Consider the following 16,341-nt stretch of genomic DNA (forward strand, 5'->3'; position numbering starts at 1 on the left):
CCTGAAACACCACCCCCAGCATGACCACCTACACTGCCCAAATGCCACTGCACTGCCCTAAACCCTGAAACACCAGCCCCAATACGACCCCTACACTGCCCGAACACCACTGCACTGCCCTAAGCCCTGAAACACCAGCCCCAGAACGACCCCCTACACTGCCCGAACACCACTGCTCTGCCCTAAACCCTGACACACCAGCCCCTGCATGACCCCTACACTTCCCGAACACCAGTGCACTGCCCTAAACCCTAAAACACCACCCCCAGCACGACCCGCTACACTGCCCAAACACCAGTGCACTGCCCTGAACCCTGAAACACCACCCCAGCACGACCCCCTACACAGCCCAAATGCCACTGCACTGCCCTAAACCCTGAAACACCAGCCCCAGCATGACCCCCTACACTGCCCGAACACCACTGCACTGCCCTAAGCCCTGAAACACCAGCCCCAGAACGACCCCCTACACTGCCCGAACACCACTGCTCTGCCCTAAACCCTGACACAGCAGCCCCTGCATGACCCCCAACACTGCCCGAACACCAGTGCACTGCCCTAAACCCTGAAACACCACCCCCAGCATGACCCGCTACACTGCCCAAACACCAGTGCACTGCCCTGAACCCTGAAACACCACCCCCAGCAAGACCCCCTACACTGCCCGAACACCACTGCACTGCCGTAAACCCTGAAACACCACACCCCCGCACGACCCCCTACACTGCCCGAACACCACTGCAGTGCCCTAAACCCGAGACACCAGCCCCAGCATGACCCCTATACTTCCCAAACACCACTGCACTGCCCTAAACCCTGAAACACCACCCCAGCACGAACCACTACACTGCCCAAACACCACTGCAATGCCCTAAAACCTGAAACATCACCCCCAGCACAACCCCCTACACTGCCTGAACACCACTGCACAGCCCTAGACCCTGAAACACCACCCCAGCACGACCCCCTACACTGCCCGAACACCACTGCACTGCCCTAAAACCTGAAACACCACCCCCAGTAAGACCCCCTACACTGCCCAAACAACACTGCACTGGCCTAAACCCTGAAACGCCAGCCCCTGCACTACCCCCTGCACTCCCGAACACCACTGCACTGCCCTACACCCTGAAACACCAGCCCCAGCATGACCCATAACACTGCCCGAACACCACTGCACTGCCCTAAACCCTTAAGCACCACCCCCAGCACGACCCCCTACATTTCCTGAACACCACTGCACTGCCCTAAACCCTGAAACACCACCCCCAGCATGACCCCCTACACTGAACCAACCCAACTGCACTGCCCTAAATCCTGAAACACCACCCCCCCCACACAACCACCTACACTGCCCGAACACCACTTTACTAAACACTGAAACAACACCCCAGCAAGACCCCCTATATTGCCCGAACACCACTGCTCAGCCCTAAACCCTGACACACCAGCCCCTGCATGACCCCCAACACTGCCCAAACACCACTGCACTGCCCTAAACCCTGAAACACCACCCCCAGCATGACCCCCTACACTGCCCAAACACCAGTGCGCTGCCCTAAACCCTGAAACACCACCCCCAGCATGACCCCCTACACTGCCCAAATGCCACTGCACTGCCCTAAACCCTGAAACACCAGCCCCAATACGACCCCTACACTGCCCGAACACCACTGCACTGCCCTAAGCCCTGAAACACCAGCCCCAGAACGACCCCCTACACTGCCCGAACACCACTGCACTGCCCTAAGCCCTGACACACCAGCCCCTGCATGACCCCCAACACTGCCCGAACAACAGTGCACTGCCCTAAACCCTGAAACACCACCCCCAGCACAACCCGCTACACTGCCCAAACACCAGTGCACTGCCCTGAACCCTGAAACACCACCGCAGCACGACCCCCTACACAGCCCAAATGCCACTGCACTGCCCTAAACCCTGAAACACCAGCCCCAGCACGACCCCCTACACTGCCCGAACACCACTGCACTGCCCTAAACCCTGACACACCAGCCCCTGCATGACCCCCAACACTGCCCGAACACCAGTGCACTGCCCTAAACCCTGAAACACCATCCCCAGCATGACCCGCTACACTGCCCAAACACCAGTGCACTGCCCTGAACCCTGAAACACCACCCCCAGCAAGACCCCCTACACTGCTCGAACACCACTGCACTGCCGTAAACCCTGAAACACCACACCCCCGCACGACCCCCTACACTGCCCGAACACCACTGCACTGCCCTAAACCCTGAGACACCAGCCCCAGCATGACCCCTATACTCCCCAAACACCACTGCACTGCCCTAAACCCTGAACCACCACCCCAGCATGACCTCCTACACTGCCCAAACACCACTGCACTGACCTAAACCCTGAAACACCAGCACCAGCATGACCCCCTACACTGCCCAAACACCACTGCACTGCCCTAAACCCTGAAATACCAGCCCCAGCACGACGCCCTACACTGCATGAACACCACTACACAGCCCTAAGCCCTGAAACACCAGCCCCCTCACGACCCCCTACACTTCCCGAACACCACTGCACTGCCATAAACCCTGAAACACCACTCCCAGCACGACCCCCTACACTGCCCGAACACCACTGTACTGCCCTAAACCCTGAAACACCAGCCCCAGCTTGACCCCTATACTGGCCGAAGACCACTGCACTGCCCTAAACCCTGAAACACCACCCCAGCATGACCCCTACACTGCCCGAACACCACTGTACTGCCCTAAACCCTGAAACACCAGCCCCAGCTTGACCCCTATACTGGCCGAAGACCACTGCACTGCCCTAAACCCTGAAACACCACCCCAGCATGACCCCTACACTACCCAAACACCACTGCACTACCATAAACCCTAAAACACTACACCTGCACTACTCAAAGACCACTGCACTACCCTAAACCCTAAAACACGACCCGTTACACTACACAAACACCGCTGCACTACTCTAAACCCTAAAACACTACCCCCAGCATGACCCCCTACACTACACAAACACCACTGCACTACCCTAAACCCTAAAACACTACCCCATACACTATAGAAACACCACTGCACTACCCTAAACCCTAAAACACTATGCCCAGCATGACCCCCTACACTACCCAAAAACCACTGCACTACCCTAAACCCCAAAACACTACCCCTAGCAGTACCTCCTAAACTACCCAAACACCACTGCACTACCCTAAACCCTAAAACACTACCCCCAGCAGTACCCCCTACACTACCCAAACACCACTGCAATACCCTAAACCGTAAACCACTACCCCCAGCACGACCCCTACACTACCCAAACACCACTGCACTATGCTAAACCCTAAAACACTACCCCCAGCTTGACCCCCTACACTACTGAAACATCACTGCACTACCCTAAACCCTAAAACACTCCCTCCAGCACAACTCCCTACACTACCCAAACACCACTGCACTACACTAAACACTAAAACACTCCCCCCAGCATGACTCCCTACACTACCCAAACACCACTGCACTACCCTAAACCCTAAATCTACCCCAGCACGACCCCGTACACTACCCAAACACCATAGCACTACCCTAAACCCTAAAACCCTACCCCAGCACGACCCTCTACACTACCCGAACACCACTGCACTGCCCTAAACCCTAAAACACTACCTCCAGCACAACCCTCTACACTATACAAACACCACTGCACTGCCCTAAATCCTAAAACACTACCCCCAGCATGACCCCCTTCACTACACAAACACCACTGCACTACCCTAAACCCTAAATCTACCCCCAGCACGACCCCCTACACTACACAAACATGACTGCACTACCCTAAACCCTAAAACACTACCACCAGCATGACCCCCTACACTACACAAACACCACTGCACTACCCTAAACCCTAGAAAAGTAACCACCACCCCATGTCCAATCCCCCTTACCTCTCACTCCGTGTGGTTTCTCTCTCCTCGTGGTTCCTGCTTCATGGTGCACGTTGTTGTGAGGAAACGGAATAGCCTCTGTTTCCTTACAACGACGTGGATCGTCTACATTTTTTTAGAACTCATGGTCATTTTCCATAAATACCTTTACAACAAAATTCGTTGTAAAGGCATGCGTGGTAAATGGCCATGCGCTCTAAAAAAATGCGTAGTAATGACTTCGCGATGTACAACGCATGCATGGTAATGCATGCGTTGTAATGGTATCGCAAAGGGAAAAAGTCGTTGTAACGGCTGTTTACCAATCAAAGCTGGCCCGTATTCTTCAGTGAGTCACCCATTTGAGAAATTAGGAGGAAGGAATGTGTTCTTTTTACCGAAAAGTGCATTCCCGGCTGTTGCATTGTGAAAGTATCCGTGTGGCCTCGTTTCACTTCAGGTGAGAGAGTGGAAGAGCCTTTTGGATCTAAAGGGGTTCTGCTGTTGGACGGGGCCTGCACGACACGTCATCAGAAAACACAGCTAATGGAAATGGTTGTCCCCGGAGTGTGAAGCAGTGCCATGAGAGGTCATGAGTGTGCGTCCCACTGCAGTATGACCATACCGCGTGACCCATGTGCCGCCTCCAGTGTACGGAAGGCAGAAGCAGCATCCATCGCAGGTCCTCTTGAAGACTGTTGTAGCACTAATTCTACATTTTGGAACTAGGGCATTTTAACCTTGTTGTTCCTGCCAGATACAAAGAGAAGATCCTGTGTTATTCAGTGCCCTTGTTACCTTTTCTGTGGGTAGTGGTGCTTGTCACTTCGCATTCCCGCCGGTGCACACTACTGGGCTCCCCACCTTGTGTGCCATCTGAATGGCCACTGCCCTCGGACCACTGATTTCGGTTTCTGGAGTGGCAACATAAATAGTTGCTCCCAAAGGACTAGACTGAAAACTTAGGTGAATATCCCCTGTGCCAGCATTCCGCGGAAATTCTTTCCGAGCTCTCCCACGTCGACGACGATGTCATAATAGCACAGCTCAGCTCGTGACACCATATGACGTTATAGGAGGCATAAGCGGACCTCGTCGGCGTGCTGACGTCAGTTCCACCCATTTTTTCCGTGCCACCATGGTAAACAGGTGAACCGACACATTTTCACATGTATACATAGTATACTAAATATATATATATAAATATATACAAATGTATAACCAATAAAGGCATATAGAAATAGCAACAGATCAAGCATTTCTCACTATTAAAACATAACCATGATTAAGACATATTAAAAGCATTCATGCCAAACAGTAAAAGCATCTTTGTGGTAGAAACAGGTGGACAACGCGGAGGCGGGTGGGACAGTGAGGAATCCACAGGCAGATACTGTATCCACGAGAAAAAGCGTTACCAAAGGTAAGTAACTTGGTCTTCTGAAGGACACTTCTGCCTGTTGATTCCTCACCTTTTGAATAGAATCCTCAAGCCGTAGGAGGGTGTCCACCTGACTAGACCAAAAAATCTTGCAAAGCAGATCGATCAAAATGACCATCCCTCCTAACCTCCGAATCCAATAATAATCAAATCATTTTTAGTCAAAATTATATTGAAAATAATACTTTAAAAATACTTTTATTAATAAATTTAGACAAACACTTTTAGGAAAACTTTTATTTATAATTAATTTAAAGATATTTCAAACTTTAAAAATTACACCTAAGTCATGACCCCAGCGCGTCTTTTCAAAATGGCTACCAGAATGCGTGCAGCCAGTGTGTCCGGTGCGTGAAGGGTGCGCACTTCTGTATAATATATTTTTTTGAAAAGTATGAATATGGTTTTTTTAACTAAAAATGTTTCACAATTTTTTAATATGTATATATATATATATATATATAAAATTAAAAAAACATAGGATTGAGGTACAATAGACTTACAATTTTTCATTTAAAAAACCTTTGAAATTCATTGGAAAAACCATAGGTTTCTGGCACGTTATACTTAGAAATTAACATTTATAAAACCATAAAAATTCACTGAAAAAAACATAGATTTCAGGCACTATATAATTAGAAATTAGCATTTAGAAAACATAGAAGTTAACTGAAAAGACCATAGGTTTTAGGAACGTTATAGTTAGTTAGACATTTCACTCGTATTAAACCATAGAAATTCCAGCATTATAGTTAGTTCATCTAACTATAACTCACGCCCCCGCAATGCACTGCTGATGACATCACATATTACATCATTCATGACATGGTCAGTGACATCACTGATGACATCACTGAAGACATCATCGATGACATCATCCACGTGAAAATCTGATGCACCTCCTCACACCTGAATATAACCTTTGATACACCCACTCTAAAATCAATACCAGTTACTAAATAAACACTGACTGATTCCTAGGTCTAAACACACATCCACTCATTCACCCATACAGTCACTCATACATGCAGTCACTCATCAATACAACACTATCATATGCACTCATACACCTATACAGACACTCACACACTGCCACAAATCCAGAGTTACTCACACACTTAGTCAGTCATTCAAGGAATCAATCATACTTCCATTTACTCAGCTATACAGTTATACAGACACAACCTCACTTATTCATACAGATACACATAATTACTCTCTTATAGAATCACTGATACAAATACACACTCATCCATGCAGCCACTCTCAAAATTACTGACTCTCACATATAGCTATTTATATACACCATCACTCACATATACTGCCTTTTACATATGTAGTTACTTGCACATGTACCACTGAGACATCCATTCACTCACCAACACACCCATACACACACTCACTCACCCATATAGCTGTTTCCACATGCACTCTTGAACCCATACACCCAGTGAATCAACCACTCACACATATATGCACAGAGTCACACACCTCCCACCTGCCCACACACACACACTCAGGCAGCCTTACAAATACTCAGGCAAGCAATGAATAACCCATATAGACACTCATGCAGCTACTCACCAACCCATGCAGCAGCTTAGACAACAACAGACAGACTGATAAAGACGTTCACACAGTTTAGTCACTAACCCATGCATTCAGTAAGACATATTTAATCACTCACTTATACAGTCAGTCACGTACCTACTAAATCCTCCATACAGACACTTATACACCCACTCATTCCTCAATACAGCTTGGCATATATATAAAACAAAATTAAACTTAACAGAAACACACAGTCACTGGATGATGTCATTGGTGATGTGATCAGTGATATCATTTCAGATGTCATCAGTGATGCCATTGACCATGTCATGAATGATGTAATATGTGACATCATCAGCAGTGCATTGCGGGGGCGCGAGTTATAGTTAGCTGAACTAACTATAACGCCGGAATTTCTATGGTTTTATACAAGTGAAATGTCCAACTAACTATTACGTTCATGAAACCTCTGGTTTTTCAGTGAATATATATATATATATATATATATATATATATATATATATATATATATATATATATATATTCTCTGAAAAAAACATAGGTATCAGAGACGTTATAGTTAGAAATTAGCATTTGTTGTATAACATGCTGCATCAGTTGGTCACTAACTATATGAGTGTGTATATTAGTTATTGATTAGTTGGGTGAGTATTTGTATGGGACACTGAGTTTGTGTGTGGTTGGATGGGGTGTGTGTAACTCTATGCATAGATGTGTGAATGGTTGATTCACTAGGTGTATAGGTTTAAGAGTGCATCTAGAAACAGTTGTTTGGGTGACTGAGTGTATTTATTTGTGTGTTGGTGAGCGAATATATGTTTTAGTTGTACATCTTCAACAAAGTAAAAAAATAAAAGGCATTGTATGTGAGAGTTGGTGTATATAAATACGTATATATAAGAGTCAGTGATTGTGAGAGTAACTATATGAATGAGTGTATAATTGTAATGGTGATTTTTTAACACATTAACTATGAGTTACTATGTGTTTGAATAAATGAGGTGGTGTGTATAATTGTGTAAGTGAGTAAATGTAAGTGTGATTAATTTTTTTAATGAGTAAGTAGGATGACTGCATAACCGACTAAGATGACTGCTGATGTGTCAATGTCTATATATGTGTATAAGTGCATTTGATAGTGTTCAATTAATTAGTGACTGCATGTATAAGTGATTCTGTTGTTGAATGGGTAGTTGTGTGTGTAGACTTAGGAATCAGTGAGTGGGTACGTAGTAACTGGTATTGGTATGTCAATGGTTTCAAATATGGTACTCTGTATTTTACAGTGAGTGATGAAAGGTTATACTAGTGTATGATGAGGTGTATCAGATTGTCATGTGGATGATGTCATCAGTGATGTCATTTGAGATGTCATCAGTGATGTCACTGACCATGTCATGAATGATGTAATATGTGACATCATCAGCAGTGCATTGCGGGCGCGCGAGTTATAGTTAGAAGAACTAACTATAACGGAGGAATTTCTATGGTTTTGTACGAGTGAAATGTCCAGCTAACTATAACACCCCTGAAACCTATGTTTTTTTCTGAGAATTTCTAAGGTCTTTTTAAATGCTAATTTCTAACTATAACGTCTCTGTAACCTATGGTTTTTTCAGTGAATTTCAAAGGTTTTTTAAATGCTAATTTTTAAGTTTAATAGTAGTTATACCTATTTTTTGTACTGATTTTCTACAGTTTTTTAACTGTTTATTTATAAATATTTTACTCATTAAATAACATTATATATTTTTGTGAAAATTGCAACCAAAAAAATTAAAACTGAAATATTGTTTAATTTTTTTGTTTTATTTTTTTATTTTAATATATTTATATTATTTTTTTTCCCAAATCGTTTCGGCGTCGCGCACCCAAAGCGTACACATCACAGTGGGTGCGTGGATTCTAGCCGCCATTTTAGAAACTTCGTGAAGGATCTACACACGGTGTGCGACGGCTGCGTGTTTTTCAGTTACATCATATACATTTAATATTATGTGATGTGCACGATTGGTATGCGACCAGTCCGTGACTCCTGCTCCCGTGCATTCGTGACACATGCGCATTACGGTATGCGACACTTGCACGGTGGCAGGTCCCACGTGACGTCATATACGTGCTGGGGCGCGCTGGGTGCATGACTCCCACGCAATTTTTTTATGTTCTAAAATGATATGGATGTGTGTTTAATATACATATTAGGTCAAGAGACTATCTAAGATATTCATAAAAATTATATATTTGTACTTACAATAAACTTATATTATTTTTAAATAAATTTTCATGAAGTCGCGTCGGGTGCGTGCTTCGTGAGCGCAGAGAGCGTGGATCCCATGTGACCTAAAAAAAAAGATTTCATTGGTTCATAACATTTCCCTCTGTAACTATTGAAGGACCCCACCCATTTTAATCATTCTTGTTGGAGCATCTTTAGAGAGACATCTCTTTTCCTACAAGAACCCTTTTTGCTTGATTTTTTTGGTGTTTTCAAAAAATATCAAACAAAATGGCATCTGGACAGCAGAAGCAGCAGGAGGAAGTATCTTCTGAAGAAGAATTCTTGCAGGAGTCACCACGTCCACAGAGGCCGGAATCTTTTGTGTGGAAATTCTTCACTTTTCCACCTGGAGAGAAGAAAGTAAATGCGAGAAAGGTGACGTGCAAAATTTGTGACCGAGTCCTGATAAGAGGCAGTGAAAAAAATACTCTTGTGGCACTGCTTCTATGTACAAGCTTCTCCGGACCACACATCCTCTCAATCTTGCTCGGGAGGAAATGAGGCGAGCTGCTTTGAACCCCTCACCTGCTGTGGCAAGTACATCTGGAGCATCCCCAGGAACACCTGCAATGGACATTAGGCCAGAATTTGCCTTTCTCGAGCAACACTGCGTGAAGTGTAAGAAACTTATATGCGTCGGTAAGCAGTCAGTGGATGCAGTTTGTGCTGGGCAACGCAACCATCGTTGTTAATTTTTTTGTTTTTTTGTTTTTGGAATGATAAGTAATTCCAAATGTTTCCTGTTTTATTCGTTCTTTTTTTTTTGTTCATTTTTTGAAAAAAACCAAAAAAAAAAAAACATTGTTAAAAAAAATACAAAAGAAAAAAGAAATAAAAAAAAGTTCTTATCAGAACTACCTTATCTGGTTAAAGAAAGAACTATAATTGCAAGGTAATGTGTGAAAGTTTGGTTGAATATATGTATACATTATGATTGACTGAAAGAATGCATTAGTAGTGTATGGTGAACTTATAGGTGAAGATTTATGATGAAGTACTGCAAACTCTTTAGCTGCACTGCACTGTGGCACTTCCGAAGCACAGGGATGTGACATATGTACATGAATATGTTGCAACTCTGAGCTTCCCTCTGCACTGCTGCACAAACTGCAGCCATGCTGTGACACAGACACCCTTGCACCATGGTGCAAGGATGTCTGTGTCATGTGGAGATTGATTTTGTGGAGGAAGGGACACTTTCCTGCACAAAAACAATCAGTAAAGGCATGTTCCTCTTTCAATGTATGCTGTGGAATGCAGCATGCATTGAAAGAGGAAAAAATGAGGAGAAATTAAAACAATTCTCCTCGTTGCGGCCTGCTACACCAACTCTAGGATGGTGCAGCATTCACACACATCTCCAGATTTACGATTTCTCATAAATCTGGAGATGTGCCTTGTTTTATGGGTGTTGCGTGGGAACACCCACAGCAACAACTATGGGACGCCCCTTCAACGCAAAGTTCTGTGTATGAAGGGGTCGTATTTACAAGGAGAGGAAAAACCACGCAGGGTGGCTTTTCCTCTCCTTGTAAATATGAAGGAGTGCCTGGCGCCATCACTACGTTACAAAAAGTGATGTACTGGTGGCGCAGGGTGCTTGTAAATCTGCCCCATAAGTGCTTAGGTATTGGCAGACTGATACAATAAGAACATAGTGCTGGATGGGTGATTGAAGAATTGCATGAGACTGACAGGAGGTATCCTACGCTGCATGGGTACTACTTCAGTATTTAATGGAGTGGACCAATAGTATGTATCTGCTTAGAGATTTGTAGGGATTATGCACAGAATATTTTATGTGTACTTGTGTTGGTGCCTAGGTCATTTTATAAGAATACCACTAGTTACTGGAATGATGACAGTGCTGCAAACAGAGTAAACACTTAATTTATAAGTGCTTACGTATTGCTGGAGTGATAGGATAAGTAGATAGAGGTAGATAAGTGATTAAAGAAGTGCATGGGACAGACTGGACGATTTCTACACTGCATGAGTACTAACTGGGTATTTAGAAGAGTGTATCAATAGTATGTAGCTAGTTAGAGGTCTGTTTGGATAGTGCACAAAATATTATAGATGTACTTGTTTTAGTAGCTAGGCCATTCCATAAGTTCATGACTAGTAACTAGAATAATTACAGTATTACAAACAGAGTGTATAGTGAATTTATAAATGCTTAGGTATTGGTGGAGTAATAGGATAAGTAGAAAGTGCTGGATGGTTGAATGAAGAAGTGCATGGGACAGACAGAAGGATTCCTAGACTGCATAGGTACTAACTGAGTATTTAAAAAACTGTATCAAAGCTATGTAGCTGATTAGAGGTCTGCATGCATAGTTCACAGAATATTGTAGCTGTACTAGTATTGGTGTGTCTATGGTTTCGAGAAAGGTAGTCTGTATTTTAGGGTGTGAGGAGGTGCATCAGATGATCACGTAGATGATTTCATCAGTGATGTCATTTGAGATGTCATTAGTGATGTCATCAGTGATGTCACTGACCATGTCATGAGTGATGTAATATGTGACATCATCAGCAGTGCATTACTTTATTCCAAAAAGCTGGCGGCCATATTGGCCTGGTCACGATGTGAAAATTCAGGAATTGATACAATAAAGAAAATAAAACAAGTGTTAATATGCACACAATGTCATTTCAGCATATCTTGCCCCGTGACCGCCATACCTGTATGTTCGTCAACGTGACTTATTCATAATAAACATACTTAGAATTGCAAACATCAACATAAACAATGGACTACACATTACTTTAAAGTGAAAGGCTATCGGCCATATTAATCTGACCATGTTGCGTATTATAATGGTTCTTACATGAAAGAAAAGGAAATCAAGCATTGGCATAGCCAATAGGTCTCGCCTTTGAGACCTTATAAGTGTTTAACCATGAAACAGTTAATGTTGTTGCACCAAGGATATTGTGCTGCATAACTAAATACTTATTCGGTCCCAAAAGCGAGACCTATTGGCTATGCCAATGCTTGTTTGATTTGATTATAGTTTCGGAGCATGGGTACTGGACCTTTATCAGCTCCTATTCCCCCCCCTCTTTTTCTTTGATAATATATACAACTACACCAACCAGGCCCTCCTAAGAGTCTTCACAAGGAGCACCACAGTGCAAATCTTCTACCCCCAGGATTGACAAAGGATGTAATCAACATCAAAATTCTTGCTGACTACAGTAATCTGTGAAACTCCATGTAAGAAAATGCCTGTCTACACACAGTAACACACTGTGACTTAATTCACTCATAAAAGCCCACAGGCAATGGTTTTCACAGTATGTTAGGCCCACTGCCTTTGTTGTCATTTTTCATAATAAACAGATCAGACCTATTGCATCTGACATAACGTTTCCCAATGTAGCGGCATTCTCCATTTATCATTTGCTCATCACGGTAACCAGCTCAGGCCTACTAAATCAAGCATAAGCTTTCTCCCAAAGCAACCATCAGGCAAACAGCATCTGAGGGGGTAATCAACAACAAAACTGATGCTTGCTAAATTAATCTGTGAAATTCCATGTAACAAAATACCAGCCTACAGTAAGAACAATCACCCTCAATTGTCTAATGGCTTTAATAAACGCATTTCACAATAAGTCTTACGCCTACCTTTGTTGTAAGTTTTCATAATTAACAGATCAAATCTACGGTATCTGATAATGTCTCCCAAAGATGCACTCAGGCGTGCAGGCTTGATCATTCGCCTGTCACCATACCCAACTGAGGCCCCCAGTATTACACACAGGTAGGCAGTCATCAAGCCAAGCTATAAAATGACAAGTGTATACAAACTTACAGTTGTGAAACAATATACAGCCCCTCAGAAACGGGCCCGATTGGATCATTACACTGCAAATCTTTATCCTCAAGTGTTTGTAAAAGGGTGACAAACACCAAAACCCTTGCCTACTGCGGTAATCTGTGAGAATCCAACAGACAACATTTCAGTCTATAGCCTTTAACACAGTGTAACACCAATGTACCCTTAACAGCCTATTTGCTTTAACATATGATTTTCACAGTAAAGTGGTCAGACTTACAGCCTTTGTCATAACGTTTCATAATAACCTATGGGACCAACGGCATTTAACATAACGTTTTCCAATGAACCAAGCAAGCCTTCATCATTGGAGCGTCACCATAACAAACTCAGGCATTCTGAATCTTGTATAACCTTTCCCACAAGCAGCCCTCTGGCACACACTCAGAAAGTTATAAATATACACAAAAACAGCTGGCAAAACAACACTCAACACCCCCTCCCCCGTGAGGATTAAATAGGATTGTCAAAGTACAAATCTTCTACCCCACAGGGTTTGTCAGAGCGGGAAAAAAGGGGGGAAAATGTAACATTAAAACCAGTCTCTCCTGCAGTAACCTGTGAGGATCCATGTGTAACAATATCTGTCTCCAGAGGTTAACTCAATGCAATAATATTTCACGCTTAGAGGCCTACTGGCTATAAAATATGATATGAGTCAGGTATATTGTGTTTGCCATAAGTTTTCATATAGAATATTACACCAATGGTCTCTGGCATAACTTTTTCCAATGATCCAATCAAGCCCCTGGCGTTTATCACCTGCCTGTCAGGGCTACTGTGTTCCACATACGCTTTCCCGCAAGCCAAGTATCTGTATGCAGTCAAAAAATTACAACTGCCTACAAAATGACAGTAGGACAAATATACAACACTTTCACAAACAAACTAACAAGGATTCCCAAAGTGTAAATCTTCTACCCCAAGAATCTGTCACAGGAGGGTAACCAACGCCCTTGTCTACTATGGTAATCAGTGATATTTCCTGTAACAAAATACCAGTTACAAGCTTAATGAAAGTATAATGAGAATCTACCTGTAAGTGCCTATTGGCTGTAACACATGCTTTTCACAATAAGTAAATTTGGACTATTGCCTTTTTTGAAACTTTTAATAAAGCCATGATTGATGGACTGTCACCATAACTAAATCGGTCTGGTAACGATGTATTCATGAAATAAACATATTGGGCCAGATTTATGAGCCCCTTGCGCCACTTTTGCGTCACTTTTCCCATGTTAAAAGTGACGCAAAAGTGGCGCAAGGGGCTCATAAATCTGCCCCATTGACTACAAAGGATGAAACAGTAGTCATGAATTTGATAAGGACTTCAAGTAGCATAAAGCATTACGGTTATCAAAGCTGTAAGCAAAAATGCACTAAACATGCCAAAAAGCAGTGCCATAATTTGAATAGCGGTACAAATGTCCTTCTGATACCACAATCAGAGTACACAGACATGAATGCTGTGGCTTGCTCAAAGCAGCTTACTGTAAGCAGAACACTAGTAGTGAACCAAGAGGCAAGTGAAGGCAGCAAATATGGATTGTCTCTCATTTTCTTTCAGTTTTATTCAAGTATTTATAATGACTCATGCAGCGCAGCATTGGTTAGTGGTCGACAACCCTTATCCAAGTTACGTCCACTGTGAGGAAAGTATTTGGCGCAGATCAAACTTCATGACCATACCTAGGCAAAACACCAATATTTTTGTAAAAACACCTCCAGATGGGAGAGCAGAAACAAATACTGGGAAGAAGGGAGATCGGGGTATTCAAGATAATGGGCAAATAATCCGACCACTACCGCTTTATCAACTTCATAATCCCATTTGTTACTTCGTGACAAGGCAGGTCTTCATCAAGATCCCTATGCCTAGGTAAGATACACCAGCAGACAGCACTGCACCAACAACCTTTATTGCTTTACCAGCAGAAGAAAAAGGAAAAGCTCTCTCAGGAAACAGTAACACCACCAAGCACACTGGTACTGAACAATCTAATTTCCCTCACTCATGTCAAGCCTGTAGTGGGAAACAAAGGTGGACATGAAAGATGTCAGAGAAGGAAACTCCACCAAAATCTGTCTAGGTGGTGCCTAGTAGAACCAAACTGAACATGACTCAGAATTGGCAACCACGCTGCGCTGCCCGTATGCAAGGGTAATCCATGATTTCTTTTAATGGCCAAAAGTCATGGTGGAGGATTTGAAAACCATCTTAGCAACGCCAAAACTGATAAAAAGGTTGTAACACACACACAATCCTCAGTAGGGATCCTTGAGAAAGCAAACTGACAGCCCCAAACACGTTCCGTAACTGTGACTTTGCATTTTCATCAGAAGACAGCTAAAGAAGGAAGAATAACTCTTGTGCCAGAAGGTAGAGACAACCTGTGGAAGAAACCCAGGACCAACAACAAGATCATATGATCTGGAAAACCTTCAAGTGGGGTCACACCAGAAAACACATAACACAAAATGCAGCACTTACTTAGCCAGTGAACGACAACTACGAGAAATAAAACGAGGGACAAAAAAATGTTCACGCACCCCCAGTAATGTCTAAGGTCTCATAGAGAGAGGCTTGTAGAGCTCAGCTGCAGATCATATACATTAGGGTACAACAAGGCAAATTCCTGGAACCGTGTCATAGTAGGAACTGAAGTGAGAGATCGCCAGCCCCCTAAGGCCAGTAGAAAGACCCATCACAAACAACTGGCAGTTAGGCTTAGTACACTTGAGGGGATGTTCACAATTATTCTATCAAAGTGTTTTGCACTAGTTTACTTAAATTTGGTTCTGTTTTTTGGAGTCACGCTGTTAATTGTTGCAACTAAGGTTTTAAATTAATTGTTCTGCACAGGTCACTTTAATTTAGCCGATCAATTTGGTGCCTGTATGGCTGCTGGCCTAGTTGCTGTGCGTAATTATAGTATTGCATTTCTTGGGTCAAATTGTATACAGCCTCATCAGCTTCATCTTAATAACAAGCGGCCGTGCGGCCGTGAAAGCAAAAGTAATCACGGTAAAGCGCGGAGTGCGCACCCGTGCACATGCACTGTACCTCAAGGCAGGCCTGGTAGCACTTTTTGGAGCCCTCTCAATAAGTCTCGCCAGACCAGCGCATGCGCTGGGTCAGGCGAGACCTAAAAAGGGGTGTTAGTATACACACACTATCCCTAAATAAAGTTCTAGCGATTATAGTTCCATTCCATTCACAGCTCATGAGAGATGTCATGAGTGATGTCATGAGTGATGTAACTGACCATGTCATGAA

The sequence above is a fragment of the Triturus cristatus genome, chromosome 3_1 (assembly GCF_964204655.1).
Source record: "Triturus cristatus chromosome 3_1, aTriCri1.1, whole genome shotgun sequence".
Lineage (NCBI taxonomy): Eukaryota > Metazoa > Chordata > Amphibia > Caudata > Salamandridae > Triturus > Triturus cristatus.